The 22,937-nt window shown below is 41.9% G+C and overlaps 1 protein-coding gene across 3 annotated transcripts in view; it reads right to left on the bottom strand.

Moving 5' to 3' along the window:
• The window catches only part of ACSL4 (acyl-CoA synthetase long chain family member 4), a 40,834-nt gene extending 19,486 nt beyond the window's left edge, over positions 1 to 21,348 (bottom strand). For all 3 annotated transcript variants that reach the window (XM_055818066.1, XM_055818067.1, XM_055818068.1), the window contains exons 1-3: positions 21,263 to 21,348; positions 19,940 to 20,021; positions 1,102 to 1,148 (exon numbers count right to left, since the gene is read on the bottom strand). The gene's annotated coding sequence lies outside the window, so the exon portion shown is untranslated. The remainder of the gene's footprint in view (positions 1 to 1,101; positions 1,149 to 19,939; positions 20,022 to 21,262) is intronic.
• Between the last annotated feature and the right edge of the window lie 1,589 nt (positions 21,349 to 22,937).

The following is a 22,937-nucleotide window of genomic DNA, read 5'->3' as shown; positions in this document are numbered from 1 at the left end:
CACTGTATAACACTGAAAAATCATAAAATTTTCAGAGTATTTTCTGTGTACATGTTAGTACAACAAAGAACTGAAAATCATATTTTCACATACTGAATTCCTTACTACTTTCTAATGAAATCTGTATTGACTAATGGTATCTATTAATATGTACTTATTGCAATTATCTCATTTTTCCACTGGTATTTTCCACTTTTGCTTATTGCACCCAGGCAGTAGTGAACTGAAGTCTCTGGGGTAAGAGCTGTCCCTTTTTTTTTTTTACCGTATCTAAAAGGATTGGGACCTGCTCCTCTTGTCATCTAAGCCCCAATAAGATGCAAATAATACAATAAATTATAGCAGTACTGTCATGATTTAAAGAATTATTTCACGATATCAAATTCATATTTTATTACTGATTATCAATACTGAGTCTTTAAAACGGAACTAGGTTGCAGAATGGATTGCAAGACTGTGTGTGAAGAGGACTGTGTTTGAAAAATTACATCCTACTGATGTTATCTAGTAATCATTTCTGTGTGATGAAACGTGTGCTTTTATACCTGAGATGATCTTCAAGCAACTGACTAAGCAACAAACTTCAATTCTGTGTTGAACACTAACTTAAGAACTTTTACAGTTTACTGGAACAACTTTCTAACACGCTAACAAACCTCATCAGAATGTTCAAAATACTACCTGAAGTAACAAAGTAATGATAAAAAGGTCTTTTTGGGAAAGCATGTTTTGCCCTAAAACTGGCACCCTGTTGAAATCACTTTTAACATTTGAATTTCAAATATGCGTATAAACCCACTTTGTAAACTTGCAGCCAAGTTATGCTAATGTTCACATTAGCAAAAGTTAAAAGGTTGCATTTCCTGTATTTTGAAATTTCAGATTCGTTTGAAATACTTTAAGAAGTGTTTAAAAAAACAGGTAACTTCAAAACATTTTAAATTACCACAAATGTGTACAGATTAGCTACCTTGACAAAAATCAGTTGTAGTTCTTAACAGACATTACAGCAGGTCCCAAAAAGACAAACTTGACTTTTTCCTTTGAACATGTTCATATAAAAACTGACACATGCACACACACACAGAGAAGTATACTCACAAGGTATCTGATGGGTATGACTGAGTTTTTTTCAGTGTTGTTTAGATCTATATTAAAATAGGAAAAAAAAGACAAGTATTAGAAGTTGGGATTTTTTTTTTACCTTGCAGAAAGGAGGAATCTTTAGAATTTCTACCTTAATGCTCCTAAAGAAGAGCAGCCTATGAATTTAGACAAAGGAGGCACAAACTATCGATACAAGAGGAGAGCAATGATATTATTGGAAAAGGTGAAGCTTGCAAATTACAGTGTATAAAGATGAAGCCCAACCTCCCTCCCCTGTTTAAACATGTAAAGCTATGAACAGAAGCTTACTGTAATTAAAAAAAAAAAAAATGCCAAGAGAAAAGACTTTCAGATTCCCTATGATCCGTTGGTCTGTCCTTCTGTCTCGGGGCAGAAGCAACAAGACTTTTATCATTCTTGGACGGATGAGTTACCAGCAGAAACTTTAACTCGAGGCTATCTGTAGCACACACTGTCCAAAGAGTCATAAGGAACATGAAGCATCGTTTGGGTGTTGAGGGAAGAGGAGCGTTTACAGAACAAAAGCATGGTTATGTAGGCTGCAAGGCTTCACTGGTCCCATGACAAGTGAAAAAAAAGACGCCTATATGTAACTATACGGATATGGCTTCAAAACGTCTAGTGCATGATCGTTCTCTTGGACCACTTGGCTTTACAGACAGAAAGCTTTTAAATGATGTTTAACTAGTTATATTTTATTAGCCTTCCCCATAAGTCTAAGATTTCAATCAAGATACCGGTTTTCACAGACAGAAGCAGTGTTAAATATCCCTTATGAAATTCCCCTACAAATATTTTCTCTTGAAATATGAAATAAATAAGAGGCCCCATAATGTTTTTAGTGTTACTGGCACTTGCATGCAGCTGTAGAAGGTCTTCATCCACAACAGGACCATCCCAAACTCATGCCAAATAATACCATATTTTAAATATAATGCGTAACAGACTGACATACTGAACTTGCAAATGTACCTTCATATCAATTCCACTTGGGCAGAAGCCAAACTTAGCTACTTAGACTATACCTTATCCCTTCAATCTCTTAATTAATTAAGACTTCGAGAGAAACAATGAGATGCAGTGTTCACATTGATGTACCATCAAGGAAATCTTCAAGGCAAGCCAAGTATATATTACTAAAAGTACAACATTTACATTCTCAGTAAACTTCCTCTTTCCTCACAAATAAAAGAAAACTTAGCACTCATAAGAAATGTCACTGTATCAAAATAAACCTGTTATATAATATTAGAATATTTAGAATATGTTACCTCTCTTAATTGTGCAATGTAACTAGCCTATTTAGATGCTTATCTCTCTATTTTGGAAATAGAGAGCTTCCAGTTCTTAGTGTAGGAAATGCACGGTCCCAGCAGCAGCCATCACTGTGCGTCAGGCATGGCTACAGTCTAGAAAAAACCAAACCAAACCAAACCAAACTAGACGTAGTTTCTCCCCTAGGTAACTGTCTTCAGCATCTCCAAAGGATTTTCCTCAGGGGAATAAGCTTCCAGCAATTTTGAAATGGTAACTCTTTAGACTAGAATTTCTTTATCGTTTGCAACGATCTGTTACAGCGTTTGTATTACAAACTCATTCACGAGGTAAATATTTTCCTTATTACTATGTTATATGCTGGGAGTTTACAAAAATTCTACAGTCCAAGCTTACTACAGAACACAAATAACCAATGTGAATGCTGATACAAGCGCTGAGACTGTACTTTACTGGCTGTCACAGATGGGAGAGATGCTCTCTGAGTATAATCTGACTTTGATATCCTCAATTAAAAGCTTCAGACACAGGTAATATGCAACGTTCTACTCTCATCCTGCAGCCAGGGCCACACAACACAGGCTGAAATCAGAGCACAGGTTCTAGAACAGGAAAGACACTCCTCTCTTCATAATTTTTCATTAATTTCACTGAAAATTTAAGAAACAACTGGCAACTATTTTTTTTTTTAATGTAAGAAAATAGCTTTTAAGTAGTCACAAAAGCTTCCTGGACTACGTAAGGGCAAAAGCATGTGTGGGGAACAGGGAAAAGCTTTATGCCTCTGGAAGCAGCTATTCACAGAGGGGGAAATGCCCTAATCTTCTCTCCATTTAACTACTCAAACAGAACAGAATCAACTTATCCAGCATTTGCACACACTATTAGAATTTCTTAGTGTAACTCAAAGCCTAAATTACCTGTACATAGACATTTTATCATATGCAGTTTAATTTTAATAAGGCAACAAATTATTTTCTTTGCTAAGAAAGGCTTTAATTAGCCCAAGCCCAAAGCACTGTAAATGTTTAATACTGAAAGTACACGAATAACAGTGTTTATTGTCCTTCCTCTTGTGTCAAAAAGCTTGCCAGGGACCCAGTGTACTATGCAATAGCACGATTAGAAGAAAACATACTTCTTTATCTACTTCAAACATTAAATGCAACTTTTAAAGCATCGTTTCATTGTGTTAGGAAAGTTTTCCAGTAACAAAGATGATGTTAGACAGGAAAAAGGGTAGTATTCTAGTTTATGAAGAAAACCTGGAATCTCCAAAGCAAGAAGTTGTTTACTTAAAAAAAAAAAACCACCAGAGGAAGTCCTGATTCCCCTGCAACCAAACTCTCACCAACTTCACACGGAGACACAGTTCTGGCTTTAGTGTGAGTCCTCAGGGTTCCTTTCAGGAAGCCCTGAAATCTTCTAAAACAACCCAGTATGAATAAGTAACAACTATTTCTGCAACTTCTCTAGCATTCAGGCAGATCTAAACATTTTGCAAACCACAGTAAGCACTCATCATCTGTAAGTGGAAAGGTGGTTCTACGCAGTGAAAGATGTGAGTTGACCTGAATAATGTGGTTATTAGTTACATAGGTTATTAATTACAGTCAGTTTTTAGAAAGGAATTTAATCAGTATTTAGTAGCCTTGAATTTGTTCCAGTGCTACAACTGAAGGAGGCTAGGATTTCACAAAGAAATTACAGAAAACCTGAGAAATATCAGATTTCCAGGAAGATGCAGCAAGTTTAAACACAATAAACAACCGAGTGCATACTATCAGGCTGTCTACACATTTTGATTTCCAGATTTATACCTGTCACACACAATAACAAAAGAACATTTCTACAGATGAGAAGATTGTGATTAAATAGCAATACAAGTCGGAAGAATCTTGTGGCTAATGACAACTCTTCTGGGTTAGAAAGGTTGAAAGAATAAAAACTAAGGGAAATGATTCAGTTTTTACATCATGTCAGTGTTTTTATGAAAACAAACTCTGCCCATATTAATGCAAGTTACTCATGGTAGAAAAAAAAAGTACATGAAGTCCAATTTTTGTTCCTTTCTCACAGGCAGATTTCTACATATTTTCCTTTTGTATGTCTGAGGACAATGAGAACTCCAGAGGTAACTGATGAAACACCAGCAGGTTTCGGAAGTACTTCCATGCTCTATCAATGCAATAGTAGTAGCCCAAAGCCTGAGTGTTTGAGAGCTTAGTATGAGCAGTGTAAAGACTAGTACCTATGTCCCAGCAAACAAGGAGAGGGGACAGTCGGTTACAGTAGATCCTGATATAAGTTGAGGGTCTCTGTTTAATTATATACATTATATCTGAAATAGCAAAGCCACAAGTAGTATTAGGAAATGTTGTTTCTCTTACTGCTGCCTAAAAAGAAAAAAGTAGTCAATACAATGTTTTACTTAGCTACTAAACAAAGATCAGATTTATTTTTGGTTTCAAGAAAAATCTTATTGCTGTCTTTTATATTCATCACTACTTCTGTTTTACTACCTCAGAACATAGATGCACTTAAGCAAAAAAATAAAAGAAAAAAATCAATTTGTAAGTCGCAAGTGTCATACATATATTGCTGCAACAACTACTGTAATGGAAACCAGACCAGCCACACTTACCCAGTATTTCTCCATTATCTAACAGACTGGTGTGAAACTCTCTCCTAATCTTGTAAGGTAAGGGCAAGCAGATGTTTGGTGAGAGGGTAAGAGTTGTTTGTGTGCCCTAAAGGCAGAAAATAGAAAAGGCCAAGACAAGATTCCACAACTGAAAACCACCCACGGAGCATACACTGAACTGGGGGAGGATTTCCTCTGGACCTGCTCCTCCAGCCTCTGCACGGCAAGTACCCGAGGCTCATTCGTCCCAACCTGCCTCCCTCCCAAGCCCAACCACAACGCAATCCGTACTGGTTATGTGCTGCTCTGATCAAAAACGCAGGACATGCAAGATTTCAAGTCGATCCAAGCTGTAATGCTAGCAGTCACTGCAACTAGTGGCAAACTCAGCTGTTCCAACACGTTTGTGGTAAAGGAAGTAAGTGAGAGGCATCCTTTTGTGTCCTTGGCACTTTGGTTAATGAACGTGGTCAAGACTGGTGGCTTGGACAGCCCGTAGTTCAGAAAAGGATGGAAAAGGAGAAAATCTGCAACTGAAAAATACTGGTACTGCCTCAAAACTCCTCCAACATCTACAAAATATACTTGGACAAAGGGCACAAAAATTAAAAAGAAAGATGTATCTTCTGTATTAATAAAGAAGTATTTCAGCCTGATCTCCTCAACATGTGCCCCAATTTCATCAGGCATTATGGCAAATGTTACTCACGCCGATGTTTCAAGGGCAGAGATAGCAACTGTGCCGTTTCCACCCAGCCTTTTCACACCAGCACATGGAAAGGGAAGCAGTGTGCTCAAGGACAAACTGTGGCGGATGCGTGGCCGTGGAAGTTCTCCAGCAAAAGCTACGTAAACAGCCAAGTATGAATGTCTTTCTTCCCACATGTAATACAAAACGGATAAACTACTTAGTTCTGTGTTCAGCTACACAACCATTCTGCAATGGAAAGGTTGTGACTGACGTGGCTCTGATGATCCAACGAGTGAGGTTTAAGTTATCATCTTTTAATTTTTTGCCTCTTTCTCTGCTGTATTTTTGCAAAGCAGTTTACTAAACTAGTGGCCTCGCCTAAGACTGTTGAATTGTACAGTCTAAAAGATCAAATCCATTTGAGACCTACAAATAAAAAGCCCTATTTGCTGCATCTCCCGTAAGGTTTTTCTTGCCTGCAAGCATTGGCCTTGACAAATGTGATACCTCGAGTCAAATAATCCTCTAATACATACAATTTATACCAAAACCAGTTCCATAAATTACAAAAACAGGGTTCTCTTCTGCTTCCCCACATGAAAATCATGCCTCCTTTGAGTACAGGCTTGGTAAGTTCAAGCTTTTTGAAAATGTTCTCTTATTTTAGGCAACTGCAGATAATTCCAAAGCCTGTTATTACACCTGCTCTTTTGGAGCGTATTAACAATAGAAGAGCTCTGCTTTCACCTACCCTGTATCGGTTTGAAACTACAGACTGGAGATCAATTCCCCTCTTCTTCTGTTTTATTTTTAGGCATTAAAAATGAAACAGGTTAAAAAAAAATAAATACTGAACTTCCAGACTATTCTGTGTAGGTCTGCATCACGTACTGTTTGTGCAGCCTTCTAGAATAATACATAAATACAAGAAAGCATTTAAACCTAATTTTTATAACCAGATTATGTTTACAATTTTCATTTATAAGGGTGATTCTAACTTGGAAATATGATTGAAGATACCAGTTACAGGGGGGAGGAAGGGGGGGAAGGCAGTTCAGCTAGGAAAGGGGAAAGTAAAACAATGCAAAAGCAAAAGTGAGACCACACAGAACTTTACGGCATTCCCTCCATCGTTTTGTGTGTGTGTGTGTGTGTGTAATACAAGCATCTGAAAACTGGCATAATGTTCTGTGGTGTTTCTAAATTTAAAAATTTTCCTTTGCATTGAAAGGGACTAGTAACACCCACAGAATTTAGTTCTTTCAGGTAATTTCTTAAGCTACGCCACCATTTCATCTCAGCAACGAGCAGACAGTTTAGATGCTGCTTCTGTCTTAACTGGAACACAGCTGACATAAGGCAGGACTTTACCTGAAGATGGGTTTCTTAACACAAAAATTAAAACCTCTGTTTTCCCTGCATTTTCAGGGCACAAGAAAAGTAAATAACTGATGTACAATGTTTTACAGTCTTCAAAGTTAGATGTAATATTTCTGTGCCTGTAATATTCACGATGTGTGATGTGGGTACTGCAGATACAGAGGTTACGCTCGTACTTTCTAACTAACATTTTGCTTCTAATTGCTAGGTGCTTCCCTGAGCCTACTGAGCATTCATTTTTATCTGTTTGCAAGTTATCATCAGTATTAGGAACATATGCACAACATACGGTTGTTTAAGAATTAGCTGCTCATCTCCTCTCATGTTATTATCCCATGCTTACGACAATCATTTCAACAACATCCTTTCCCAACATAAGGAAATCAGGATATCGAGTGCTTTTCGTTTTGCAAGTAAAGATGAAGAAGTACAGGAAATAATCTCCCTAGATAAATTTTTTTCAGAATTTATCCAGAGAGAATGTATTTATGCTTATGCCTGTTAGATGCAACTGCTTCACCAGTTCTTGGAGCGCAGGCATTCAAGTTCAGACTCTGGTCAAATCACAGAATTAGGGCTGGACAAACGTTAATGATGTTTTACTGAACAAGGCAGAAAATTCATTAATGACGTTACCCTAGCTGCATAGATTAAATACTAACACTTATTTCCTGGCCTTAAATCTGGTGCATTACCAAACAGCTGTACAGCACGACCTAGGAGGAATTGTATGTACTCTTGTGATGACGCATTAGAATTACTTAAAAGCAAAACTGCATTGCCCAATATAAAATAGTAACATGAATCTGTTACTACATAAGAACAAAAGTTAAGAGAAAGTAAACACCAAACCATTCTTTTTTAATAGGATTCAGCTAATAGATTCATCTGACCAAAGCTTAGCAACATGAACACAGAAGAGCTAGTCATTAAAAGCTACTTCCTTTATAAATTTCCTGACATCTATCAGCGTTGCTCTGTAATAACCTTTTTGAGAAAGGAGCAACTCAAACAGTAAAATGTTAAAAGTGCATGAACACAAGTCCAGTCTGGCAGGCAAACACGCAGTGTAATGACAGAGATCATCATAATCCTTCTTAATGCTCTATTGAGACAGTCCAGGAACATTAACCTTCTGCATTCGATTGAAATCCAGACACAATAATGGACTACAACAGCTTCTCCCTTTTACTGTAGTTACCCTGACAGATTATAAACTTCTTTTCAAAGGTCTTGCCAACAGCAACTGTTGAGTAATTCAGCAGACTGAAGTTCTACATGTAATTCTGTATTACTTCAGAAAACCTGATTGTCTCTTCAACTTCCATTTTAAAAAGAAATTCTGCCACAATTTTGTATTTACCTTTATTGCTTTTCAAAAACTCTGTTGTCTCTCATTGGTGGCATTAGGTTGATTTCTACTCAGACACTGGTAATAATTTAGGTAGTGAAATTAATTACATACTTTAAAAAAAAAGGGGGGGGGGGGAGGAGCAGGGGGAAGACAGAAGTCTGTGTTCCTCCTCATTAAAGGACTGCATTACCTATCAAGAAGTGCACTGCAGGCTGGGGAGGGATTTTTCTAAAGTTCTTACAGGTTTTTCAAAATTCTGTGGGGACAGTCAACAAGGGTAACACCAGAGTCCTGAAACACACTTTCCCTTTTCTCTTAGGAGCTCATGTGCAAATGCAAATTCCTCCCTTTTTTGTGACTAAGCAAAAAGAATTAGGCTTTCTTATTTGCAATTGGAAGAAACTCCGTCCTTGCAGATGTCCTGACATACAGATGACTGAGTGGGCACTTAAAAATACAAGTTCAAGAAAACCGTTCCCACCCATGGTCATCTGAGACAGCAGCCCTTGAGATTTCAAGCATGAGTCATCTCTGTTTTTCATTTCCATTGTGTAACTAGTTAAGCTGCAGAGGAAAATGGTTTGAGAGTCAGTAAAGTTAAAAGCATTAGGAGCAAACATTTTAATCTTTTGCACAATCACAGGTTTTTTTCCAGTAAAAAAGTGATGATGTCTTTTGTCAGTTTAAGGGACTGAATTTCATTGTGGTTCTAATGCAAAATTTTAGCATAGTCTATTACTTGGCTCATGGTGAACCTATCCTATCACCTTCTAGCCAAACATACCGGGATCAGTTCTAGGTATCAGTCATCTCTAGATCCACACCTGGAATTCCCAGATAAACATTTTCCTAAGACAGAACTTCATACTGCAACTTTCCGCTCACTTTGAACTTTCTGTGCGTGAACTTGCTTTCTGCTACTTTCACATGCTGTATCACGACTGAGATATCTCTAGGGTACATTTCTTTTAATAACATTATTTGGCAACTCAAGTACTAATTTTTACAAGGAAGACCTGGAGGTACAGGCTGGGGATGAGTTGTACATGAATAATAAAACAATGCAGCCTATACCAATTCACTCAGAGAAGCTGGGGATTTCACCCGTCAGCAAGGGAGGTAACAGCGGTGATGGCACTTTCTACCATGGAAGGCAATCTTACTGATTTACTGTATCGTAACAGGTTTTTGATTTTATCTGCACTTCACAGAGGCAGTGAGATGACCAAGCAAATTTCAGTACGCTTTCTCCAAGGCACTGTGGATATTCAGGTTTTTAGATTTAACAGCTCTAAACACGATTTGTACAGTCTTCTCAGCAGTGTAACACCGCCAAAACAGAAAAATAACACAAAGGCAGTCCGAACCTAAATACTAAGACAGGAGAAGAGGGTAGAAACTAGCACAATTCCTAGAGAAGTTAAAACAAAAAAGGGGAAGAAAAAAAGACCTCTGAGACATTTTTAAACAGCGTGATTTTGAACTTTACCACCCCCCAATACATGTGTATGCACATTTATCACACTTCTTACTCGCAGACAGCAACATGCTTGTTTCAGGTGTACAATTTCAGAGACAGGCAGCTTTTGATGTTCTTAGTCCAGAACATCCAGGTAGCTTTTTGCAAAGCAGCAGAGGCCATACTCAGAGCACTGCATCACAGCATCACATGCCCAAAGCCGGAGCTGGAAGCGGAGACAGCACAGAGCCAGTTGGCTCTGGCCAGGGAGGTGCATAACCATATAACCACAGCTGTGCCTGTGCTAATCCATCCTACCCCTCAGCAAAACATACTAGTGCAGGACACTATGCACTAGCGCAGCCACAGAGCTTCCTGAAGGGCATTTGTTCGAGCCCTGCCAGCTCAGAAGACGTTAAAAAAAAGCATGTGTGACTCTCTGCAGCAAACCATACAGCTGAAACTGAAGCAGCTTGATGGCACAACTTGCTATTTAGGTAACTAGATCACCTTTACTATAAATGAAGCAGGAGTCACGGTAGGAATTGCAGAAAAAGAAAGTGTACAGCACTAGACTAAACAGACCATGAAGTGGTCTTAGACTTAAATTTTGAAGGAAGCACGAAGAGGAAACTGACGCTGTTGCCAATTCTTTCAACTTATTTTTAGGAACTTTTTTGCTCTGAAAAAGGGACAAAAAATCCTCAGTATGACACTGTGTATCACAACAGCAATTTAGGGTTAGTAATGAAGAAAGATATGATTTAATTTTTTAACAAATGCAGTGATAAAGTCAAAAAGCTAACATTGACAAAAAATGTTTCCATTTTCAACTTAAAAATACAGTCCCTACTCCAAATCTATCTGCACTATAATTATCGTTATAGTGATGTTAGGACAAAGTTCCCTGTTGGAAGGTCTTAGTAAGGGTTATTTAAGTGCCCACTCCCTAGTTATTGTCAGTCTTACTGCTCACTAACACACAAAAAACCAAGTCATTCTTTACCTTTAATACAACTGCAATTCAAATGTTTCTAGGTAAACACATCAATAAATTAATGAAAAATCTAAAAAAGGAAAACATTAAATAGTGAAAATTCCAGACATCTCTTAGGTTATAAACATAGCCAAACAGCCCATTCAATCCAACATTTTCCTGGATTGGTAATATGAGCTTTGTCAGCTGTTTGTTGTCAGAACTGTCTGTACAATTGCAAAACATTACCTGCGACTTGAGAACACGGAACAGGCTGATCGTGTACTTGAGGTCAGGGGATACCACTAGAAACTCATTAACATTCTCAATTTTCACCTAAATTCTGTGTTCTGAGTGCCTGCGGATGTTTGAATGATGTAACATGCTACCACTGTGCCTGACAAAAAGTTTTTAAATTTACTCTTGGTTAAAACCAGCATTATGACACCGGACTGCTTTTAATAGCCTCGAGTCTAAAGCTTCAGCAATCCAGTATTCAGAGCTTACCTTTCTTAAAGGTAAATCTACTTAATGCTATCCCAAGTTATGAAAATATTTTTCATTTTCAGCTTTTTAAGGAAAGGTAAACTTAGAAACCAAGAGGTAATAGGTAACAAATTTATTAAACTGTTTTGTCTGTCTGAGGAACACCTATGAATTACCTTAGAGAAACAGCCAACAGAAACCTTACCCCGCTACGGCCTTTCAGAGAATAAGATCACCCCCCCCAATACATTTGCATCCAATGTCCGCTATTTGCATCCATGGACCACCACTCAGAGAGGTAGGAAAACAAGGGCTAAAGCAGTCAGTGTGGTCCTCAAATCTCATACTTTAGGTATAAAGTAGTGTTAGCATACACACAAGCAATGTTTGTATCTTATTTTCAGGCATATATTCCAGAAATGATGATCCACCCGCAGTGACGTGGGTATTCAGGTAACAGACAGATGGTTTCCCCAAAGTCCTGTTCCTCTTTACATGAACCCTGCTGCCTCTGCCAACTGCCACTGCTTGCTCATCTCTTTCTTCACACTGCTGTTCAGACTGATTGGGTCCAGGTTAAATGAGGATTATTTCCCAACAAGAGTAACATTTTAGGTGGGCGGATGTTTTAACCGAGTAACGTATCTTTACGTTGGGGAAGGAGGGGAGAAAGACTACAGGCTGGGCACCATCTGATGTTTTTCATTAGGTAGTGTGATCTGGAAAGAGTCTTACACTTATTACTGACTGTTCTGTGTATGTTATTATCTTTCCTCAAACCACCTCCGAGCATTCAAATAACCTGAACTCTGCTCATGGCTAGAACAAGTTTTTATCTTCAGTTATGTTAGACTAAAATTGCCAGACTGTTTAGCATGCTCTCTTTTTTCAGTTGAGTTTTATGGAACTGTAACACATACTGCATAGGTATTGTTATTTAAAGGCATGCAAGAAAAAACATGCCTGAAACACTGAGCCTCAGTGAAACACTGAAATACATGTACAGCTTCTCTTCTATGAACTGGAACAGCAAGGATAAGGGGTAATCCATGAACAAGCAAGCCAGACTAAGTACGGACAAGCAGGATGCTCTCCATGGTTTTCTAAGGCATAATTTTGCTTGCTCCCTGTTCCAGCTCCCACTTTCTCACCCTGCTTTTTATTGAAGAACAGCAAGCCCAGTTTCACCTTCCAGTTGTTCCTCTTCCCTGCAGGGGTACATTTCATAATGAAAGCACTTTTGACCAAGTTGTTTGAACAGAAGAGCTCATAAAAATGCAAAACTATTTGCATGCTTATGAAATCAACAGAGAATCCATTTTCATAACGAAAATTAAACACACCTATCTAAGAAAAGCACAAATACAAGGCTAACAAATTCAGTACTAAATTATACTGTGTAAATACACAGTATGAATCAGCTGTACATACAGCTGCCTTCATGGAAAATAACGTGCAAAATAAACTACAGACAGACAGAAATGATTCTATCTTCTTCCTACTTCTGTGTCTGCTGAAAAAAGACCACGGGCACCACAAACCTGGAGCTCTTACTTCTTTTTTCATTTTTCCTTTCTATTGCTGCAGCACTTTGCTGTTAGTTGACCATTACCAGTAGCTGCAGATTCATTGTCTCAATTCTTCTATATAACATTCAAAACAAATGGAAAATACTGCTGTAAGTCTACATCTTACTTATACAATATTCTTATTATTAGGCATGTTTTTGTTGTGCAGAAAACCCAAAACATGCCATACCAAGAACAGAAAAGAGGTTAGAGAGGTTAGTACCTAAATCAAATTTTAAGATACCACACAACTTGAGCAAATTACTTTATTGAGTTGAAATAAATGTGACCTTAGTGTAATGGAGACTCCAACAGCAAAGTGAAAACAGCCCAACAAGCCTGCTGGCTCTCTATCAGAGCCTTCAGGTTCATGGCAGCTAACTCAATCCAAGTCTGGACTGCAGCGATGCCACTTTGAGTGTTCCCTTGACTTGCAAATTTTGCAGGCAGCCAACTACACTTAACCCTTAAGTCAAGCCAGTAGTTCCCTACTCACTCTCGCCAGCGCAGGGGAGGAAGTGGTAACCTTGGTTTTAGTTCAGCTGACAGAATTACTTGCACCTTTACACTGTAGCTTTGTAAGAACTTTAAAACAAGCATAAAACTGAGCTACAAGCAATAAAACAGAGCTGCTGCTGAAAGTAGCCTCCACCCATTTTTTGCCATCCCAGGCTGTCCCATCCCTTTTGCCAGAAGTCCAGTGAGTGCCAGCAGCAGCTTTTTGCAAGCTTTGTATGTTCGTGGAAGTGCAGTATCAGGGGTGTGTGTGTAAGCAACCAGAAGCTGCAGCATGGTAATTTATCTACTTTTATCTTTATTGAAAGCCAAAATAACCCACCCCAAACCCCATTCCTAAACACTCAAGCGTATTATTAAAATTTTATTACAGATAAAGTATTTCAGAGTATATAAAATTAAATATGCATAATTTGTTACTTACTGAAGGTCAGGAGTTGGTACTTTTCCTAATCCAAAGTGGCTGTATGGTACAGGAAACAGCAGCTTACCACTGAGTTGACCATTTAAGCTATGAAACAAAATACCCTCATTCATAAATTTTTGGGGTTTTGCTATGAGCCAACATTCAGGGTGCAGTCATATGCAGCTTCCAGCTCCTCAAACTTAGTGTTTTTCAAGTAGTGACATTTCATAGGCTGCTCCACTCCTCTAGCTTCCAAGACAAAAATATTTGTTGAGAATGACTCACTGTGTATTCTACTTATGTACTTCAGGTTAACTGAATGTAATAAGATCTTTTCAAAAACTATTGTGTGTATAACTACAAGAGAGGAAACAACAAAGCACCTGACAGATTGCTTAGGCCATGTGAAGTGTTTCAGTAAATCTGACCAGTTACATTTATTTGCTTACCCCCCCCCCCCCCCAAGATACTTGCATCCTCTTATCAGCAGTATTGCAACACAGGCTCCTTGTAACCTTACCACTAGCCTCGCTCAACCCTACAAACTCCACAGGATGCAGAGGGCAGCGCTCATTTAAGCGTGGAAACTCATTCCGCTGTATGTGCTGCCACCACAAATACCTGCAGGACTGTGAACTGCAACATTGTGTGAAGCTGGATCAAACCTCTTGTAGCACCTGCTCATCTGTAGCTTAACTTGACAGACTGTGGGCACTCTTCACCTTTCACCAAGTGTGAGAAAAGGACAGGGCAGGGCATTGGGTGAACACTCAGTATTTGCAGCCTAATAATGTTTCTCCAAGCACAACTTTCTTAGTAGACAGTCTGGTTTAAGTTGCACAGGTCGCTCCTAGTGTACAGGAACACACAATGAAATTCACAAACCAGCAGCTTCTTTAAAATATCAAACGACAGTCATAGCCAGGTAAGCAATCATTAAATGAACACAAAAATTTTTATTTGGGGAAAGTTCTTCTTTTAGTAAATACTGTTGTTTATGAAGCTTGGTATTAACCCAAGTAACGTGGATTTAGAATGAGCAACTCAGTTGCTCTGTTTCCAGAAACACCGGATACCTTTAGCTTTCTCTTTAAAAGACCAGCAAGAGGTTGGCTTTAGCTTCAGACTTCCCAGTACCTGAACCAAGGCAGGCAGTTCATATGTTATAGCAGAGTGGCCAGTGTAAAAAAAAAATCAAGGACAAGAATGAACAGGTATGTCCACTTGATGCTGTGGAGAGCAGAGGATGACAGATGAAGACCAGCAGGCTCTCTCCACTGCCTGCAGCAGGCTCTGGTTAGGAGTTGCCTGCACTAGGCAGCATCAGCCCCTCTAGCTGCCTATAGCTGGCGACCTTTGGGTTCCACAGCCAGAAATAGGCATGCTGGAAAAATAGCCACAGGAAAAGCTACCAGGTAGCTCAGTATGGCAGTGTTTCTGCCTGTAAAAGTATTTGTGCAACAGAGGGATAGTGAGAAAAATTCACTTGCACCAGCAGACTGTTAAAGAAAACCAAACGCAAGCATTAAGTCTGTTCCTACTGTGATACGTAGCAAAGATTTTTCTGGCAGCCATGAAAAGTGCCTTAGGGCATACGTGTGCTCTGCAGTAACCATTTATTTGTTTTATATTCATTTTCCAAGAAACTTAACCAGGAAATAGAAGACACACGCACGCTTATAAAAATTACTGACACCAAACAATTTCTTTGTGGTATCACATACTTTACTATTATAATTTATTTAGTTCCTGTGTATGCTAATATTTTTCTACTCCTTTGAGCCGGATTTGAGCAAACAAGGCCCTTAAAAAGACTGAAGGGTCACATACCAAGGAGAAGTTATTCAATTATTTTACAGGCCACTCTCTATTTCTGACACCGGAACAGAGTTGATGGTATACAAGGAACATAATGGTTACAGCAGCGTGCAGGGCCTGGTGGGTGGAGCCATGGCTAAAAATGCAACTATTTGGGAATGGGAGGAAATGTGTTAAGCAAGCAGCAGCAGCACATGCATACTTGACATTTGTTTTGAGTTGCATTGTTTAAGGGTCAAAAATTTCAGGATGACATGAAGGTGTTTCGGAGCGCCCAGTCCCCAGTAACCCCAGCGATGTCAAAATGCATACTGGTGTGCAGATGCTCACAGGGAGCCCAGCCTTGCACACAAGGTATGCTTGTGCACTGCCACAGCAGAATGATACTCAGTAAGAATCTTCACTCAAGGGACTACTACTACGCAAGTTACTTTTCTGAAGTTTCACAGCAACCCCACAAACAAGCAGTTTTATAAACCAGACATCTACCTGCAGTAGCTAGAGCTGAACCTAAACGCATGGACAGAGGAAACCCTCAGTTATGGTGCGTTTCAGAATGCACGTCTTTTATAAGGTATAGAACAGTGGTTTAGAAAAAAAAACACAATAACCACCCTTTCACATCACTTGACTCTACTGTTGCATCTCCTAGAATGTAAGTCACATTTATTAAACATGAAATTTAAAATGCTACACAGTTAGGTAAAGCACCTAGCTCAGTAGAAGGCACTGTACTAATACTATTTTCACTTTTAAATGGGTTGCACAGTATCCTAGGATAGCTTAAAAAACCCCACAAGAAACAGGTCTACTGTGCAAATTAACGAGTAGTTTTGCAAAACATAACTATTAGCTAGACATTAAGAAAAATTTTTTACATGTTGGCCATGCTTATACTACAACAAAAGCACAATGGGGTAGGCGAAACATGTCAATATCATTTTAAAAATAGATAATACATTATAATGAATTTAAGTATTTTTTTTAAAGAAAACCTCTAAACACAAGCATTTCTGTAACTGACTTGGTATTACTCAATCTTATTTTCTAAAGTAAGGAGAGTTAAAACAGAACACTTCAGAATTATTAAAATAATAATTTTAAAGTCTCTTTGATTAGTACAAGTACTGGGATGTGATGTGCTATTTTAAGTCTGACCTTGTATCAACTGGCTTCTAATTTCACAGGCTTTCAAGCATACCTAGATTATTTTTTTAATATATCTGTACATTAATATTCTAACTGCCGTTATACACCTATGCTATAAACCATTCCCAATTACCAGTGTGTGGGAATACAAGCATTTTCCCTGTGCACTAACAAAAGTCACAAGAGAAGCTGCAGCACCATCACACAGTAACACAGATGTGCATACAGGTGGTATTCTGCTCTGGTTTGACACATAACAGCTGCTATTGACAGACCAAAAAATTAAAAAAAGTAGTACGAATCTATTGCTTAATAGGCAAGTCACAAGCATGCTTTTAGAAAAAGATTCTGAACTGATGGAGCAGTAACATACTCTGGGGAATCCACAGTCACATCATTATACATTGAAAGAAATCCTAGTTCCTTTGTTTTGTCCTCACTGAACAACAGTGGTGTTCAAGTATCACAGATTTAAGAGTCTGGGATTTAAAGTGATAACCAAGGATGCACCTTGGATCACTTTAAATAGAGACTCTTAAATCTGTGATAATTGATGGATCGCTTTATCTCTACCTTGAAGACAAAGATACCTCACCTTGAAGCTTGTGAACTCTTAGCTGCACAATATCCATTGATTTGGCATTAATCATACCACCAAAACCACACAAAATTTAAATGGGGAGGGGAATGTATTTTCTCAATATCTAGGATTCCTTACAAAACACTTTACCGAGGTGAAAAGTACTCCTTGATTTCAATGCAAAGTCCAAGTGCTTAGCTCTATCTGAAGCAAAGAAAGAGGAAAACAATTCCTTACATCCTTCACATTACACAGCTATTAATCCAAAAGCACAGCGAGTAAAATGCACACTGACTTTTTGATGTGGTAGCATTAGCGCCAACCTCACTTCCATTGTAAGCCACTCATATACACGGACTTTAAAAATCATCCATTATATAAATTGACATTCTAACAACAAGCTGGCTAAAGGAAAGCATTTCTCACCCCTCCCAGTCCCATGCCCACAATCACCTTTCCTTACTTGTTCTGCTCCTCCATTTCCCCAGACTGCCGGTGCTATTTATTTCCTACTGAAAAATGGTTCAATGTGCCTTCTGAGTTTTCTGCTATATTACATTTTAAGATGATCCCAAATATAACTCTCCGGCCAATTGTACCAACACTCCTCACTCACACACACTCCTTGTATCTAACCTCTGCAGAAGATCAGGTTCAAGCCAGCACCAAGTTTAGTCCCGACTCAAAAGCTACTATGAGCTATGGCAGCACAGGTCACAAGCAGCACAGCAGCCTAAATAGTAGAAAGGCTTCCTATCTAGGGCAACAGCAACACCGCAAAGAATTTCCACCCCCACCACTCATTCCTAACCTCTGTATCATGCACTCTGTCAGGTAAATATTGTTATGCGTATCTGGCACATGATTAAAGCCGTATCTCGATTACATGTACACTTCATATGAAGTATTAGGTAGGAACTGATAGCCCTAAGAAGTGGGGCAGGGAAAGCAGATCTGTTGTAGCTTATTTAAGCTCTGTCCAATTATTTTTGTTGATCTCTGCAGAGCAACTCAATGCAGATCACACTAGATACCTACTGCAGAAAAGAAAACTGAAACCACATGTCCCAGGCAGTTCTGGCAACTGGTCAGAAGTCTTCCTCTTGGCAAGCACAAGTCTTATTCCGTACAGTGTTTTTTAGTTCATGTCTGAATAAAACAAGTGAAGACTTACTGCAGCTCCAGCATCCAGGATTAAAGCAGAGCCCTCCCTGTCCACCAGTCGGACCACAAACAGCAATTTGTGAGAAAGGGCCTTGGTGCTGGCAAGCTTTGTGTCCACCACAGGTCATTACAGAAACCTGTCACACCACTTCCAGTGTGTGTTTTACTTCTGGTGTGATGCAAATTACTCCCAACGAGTAGCCACAGAAGAAATAACCAGTGCTGCATTCAGCTTTCATTTTTTACATGCCCATCCACAGAGTTCAAGGTTCTGAGGAAACACACAGTTACTAAGAGTGTCAGCAGACTTATGGGCAGTCTTAATTTCCCTCCCTTACCCCAGCCAAAAAAAAAACCCACCCCAAGGAAATAAAAGCAATAGCAAAGTATTAATAATTCCTCTCCACTGTAAAGCACAGCTCTACTAGGAGAGGAGAAATACTTTAAGCTTTCCCTTGGGCCCTTCTGTACAGCCAGCCCATTCCACTAAGCACCTTCCAGATGGAGGAGTGACAGAGGGTCAATCCCAGTCACAGGGAGGAGGTAACTTTGAAATGAAGATGAGCACCAAAGTAGTCACTAACTGCTGTAGAATGCAGGAAAATCAAACAGCATGACCAACTTTTCAGACATGCCTTCCACAAAAATGGTGGAGGACACTGTACCATCTAAATAATGATCCGAAATATGGACAAATGGAACAAAAATTTAAGTTTTGTTTCTCAGGAAATTGCTTCCCTCCTATGAAGCTTCCTTCTGTCCTGAGAAAATAAATGTCCTAAAGCACAGTGACATGCTTGGTTGCATATACATTAAGGATTTCCCTTAATAATTAACTCCAATTCTTCTTTAGGAGAAGTGATTCCTTATTCAAGTTTTCTTATAAACAAGCGCTCATTCATTTGTCATGTTAACTACCTAACTGTATGTAATCATTAACTTCAATAGATTTTGCATGTATATTTGGCCCAGGCTACTGCTTAACATTTCATTTGGGTATTACCTTCATTTAAAACAGTGTAATAGGCTGCATCTATTTTCCTAGATACGTATCTTAACAGCACTTGGAATATATTTGTCTAACACCTTGCCTTTGTGATCTGTTCATGGTTTCTCAGTTTTATAAAAAGCATAATCCTCACATTAGAAGGAGGTGTCATCCTGGTAATTTATTATACTGAAAATTTATAGCAGCTGATAAACATTAGATTATTCCATCAGCAGACAATGGTCAACACTGTCATTTGCTTGCACAGCCTACATTACAGATAGCATTAAAGGCAATACACGAGTAGAGTATTTGCATCTCATGCAAACTTAAGTAATTAACACATGAAAACCTTACCACAGCAGGGTTCTCGGTGGGGGGGAAGCTCTCCCTTTCCAGTTTATACAGTTCTGTAGCTTAAGACAACAATGAAGGGGAGCTGGCAAATACAAAGAAGCAAAAGGCAAGTTAATTTTTTTCTGTGTGGAAACATGTTTTTATGTTGAAAACTTTTATGTGGAAACATTTAAGGCTTTTGTACAACTGTATTAAAGCAAACTTTGTATTCACGCATGAAGAGCGGAAAAAAAGAAGAAACCAATCTTTCTGAAGCTGTTGGAGCATTACAGACAAGAGACTCAATTCTGTCTCTTGTTTGGGAGAAATTATTGGATTGGGGACTAATTTTTTTAACTATAATATTTTCACATCTTAGAGAAAAAAAAAAGATGTCTTTAATCACTGCAGTTAGCCAGAGATGACAAATCCCAAATATTCAAAAAGTAGAGCTCAATTAAGAAAAGAAAGATCCTATGTTTCCGATTCCTATTTATAGCTTTACTTACTGATTTTTGCACGTCAAATTGGTAAGGCTATAAATACAAGCTTGCCTGTAGCAGTAAATGACAAAGCACGTTGGATCTGTATTTTCACACTCCAGCAGCCCGAGCAGGACAGAGCCGGCCCGCCGGGGCAGGTATTGCCCTTCCCTGACAGCCACCTCCCACAGCCGCCAGGGCTGCGGCGGTGCCTCCCCCTCCCCCCGCCGCGCCCCCGAGCATCCCCGCCGAACGCACGGTGACGGTACAGCCGCGTCAGGGACAGGGGCGCGGTGAGCTCACAGCCCGCTGCGGGTGGTGGTGGGGGCGGCGAGCGGCGTCCCCCGCGGCCCGGCCCGCACACCCCCGCGAGCAGGGCCGTGTCGGGGCTCGGGGGCGGACAGGGACAGGCCACCCGGCCGGCTCCGGCCCTCACCCGGCTGCCGGGCCGCGCGGGCTCTGCTCCCGCTGCAGCCGTGTCCCGCGCCCAGCCCCCGTCCGCCAGGGCCGCGCAGACCCCGGGGACCGGGACCGGGGCCGGGGCGAAGGGCTGGGGAGGGGGGGGGGGGGGGCTGCCCCAGGGGTGCGCCCAACACGGCGGGGCGATGCGCTGGCAGCCGGCCCCGCTCCGCGCTTCCCGGCGCCCCCTTGCCCCCGTGCCCGCCGGCAGCTCCCGCCCGCGGCACAGCGCCCCGGCCCCGCGGGGCCGACCCCGCTCCTTCCCTCAGCTGACCCCACTGCCTCCGCCCGGGCGGGCAGCAGCCGCCGGCCCATCCCCGGCGGGGAGCAGCCGGCCCCGCTGCCGCGCCGGGAGGCAGCGAAGGGACCGGGACCGACCCCGGCCCAGCCACCGCGCACTCACCTCGCCTGGCCACCTCGTCCCGGTGCTGCCGGCGGGCCCGCACCGGCTGCTAAAATGGCTGAGGGCGGCGGGGAGGAAGGGGGGAGGGAGGGGCGGGGGCGGGGCGAGCCCCCGATCTGCCGGCCCCGCCGCCCAATCCCGCCGCGCCGCCGCGGGGAAGGGGCGGGCAGGGGCGCGGGCCCGCAGCGAGGCGGCGGCCGGGGGGCGGCGGGCAGCGCCGGGGCCGGGCCGGGCGGCCGAGCGGGGTGCCAGCGCAGGGGGACCGGCGGGCCGGGCCGGGCGGCGCGGGGGCGGCAGGCGGCTCAGCCCGCAGCACGGCCGCAGGCCCTGGCGCGGGGGGCGGGCGGCGGCGCGGTTCGCGGACCCGGAGCCGCCATCCCGCTGTCATCCGTGCGGGCGCGGCTCCCGGCGTGGAGCTGGGGGGCTGCTCGGGAAGGCGGCTGGCACCGCACGGGGGCTTCGGGCCCAGCGCCTGGCGGCGGGGCAGGGCGGGGGGGCACCCCTGCCGCTGCGGCCCGGCCCCCACCCGGAGTCGGTGGGGCAGCACCGCCACGGGCCCGGCGCCGTGCCTGGGGCAGGAGCTCGGCAAAGGACGGCGCCGCGCGGGGGGATGGAACTTTCTGGCAACAGCGGCCTGCGCCGTGCGCGTGCTGCATGTAATGGTTCTGGTTCCTGGAGATGCCAAGCGCGGATCGGGGCCGCGGGGAGGCCGGGCTGGGGCACGGTGGTGCAGGGGCCATGGGATGCTCGGGGCAGCCCGTTACAGCTCTGTTCTAATTTGTTTCAAACCCCGTTGCTTAACGTCACATCATAGCCAATGGGAGGGCCCGGATTGTGCAAGGTGCCCAAAGGCAGATCTGTTCTGTGCAGACTTAAGTATTTTTTTGATCTAACCTCCCTGCATGTAGGAAAGGTGAGGCAAACTTCTACAATTTTTTTCCCCAACTAAACCACTAATCCATTAGCCTATTTTCTAAATCTTTCTCATAAACAATAAACGGGTAAGAAAATACATTTGTAATTTGTTCCAGCTGTTTAAGACTTCCTATAGGCTTGAGTTGTCCATTAGCTTGGGTTTACGGCGATGCACCTACCAGCGGCCAAGGAAGCGTGCCCGGCGCGGCAGTAGCCACCATGGGTCAGGACAGTGGCCGCGTTGGTGCAGGACAATGCCGTTCCCAACGGTGGCTGCTCGTCTCCTGGGAAGGTAACGAATCCAGCAGCTATATGCAGCCTGTTATCACAGATTCCTTGCACTACTGCTTCATTCATCTCTCTTCTAGGCTGACAGGTCTCATGTTTTTGCAGGTGCAGTTTCATAGTACCGCCAACAAATTTAAGTTGGAGCTTCCATCTCTCTACCTCAAACTGCATGTTCTTGCTCCCACATGGATTTCCAGTGCTCCAGGCTGTGCACTTCTGCCGAGTGCAGCTCTTCCCTCATTCCTTTATGCCCCCCCTGCTGGAGACCTCACCAAGCCGTGGGACCACCTCATCAACCTCTTCTTGGCCCTTGCCAATGGACAAGCTGCCCTTGCATGCCATAGCAAGAAGTTCAATGGAGAATCCTGGTGCCTGTGGGGCTTAGAATCGCAGAATCACAGACAGGTTTGGGTTGGAAGGGACCTTAAAGACAATCTGGTTCCAGTCCCTGCCACAGGCAGGGACACCTTCC

Source organism: Falco peregrinus, chromosome 13, assembly GCF_023634155.1.
Source record: "Falco peregrinus isolate bFalPer1 chromosome 13, bFalPer1.pri, whole genome shotgun sequence".
NCBI classification, from domain to species: domain Eukaryota; kingdom Metazoa; phylum Chordata; class Aves; order Falconiformes; family Falconidae; genus Falco; species Falco peregrinus.
Note: the sequence above shows the minus strand (reverse complement) of the source record. Positions and strands in the feature narration are given on the sequence as shown.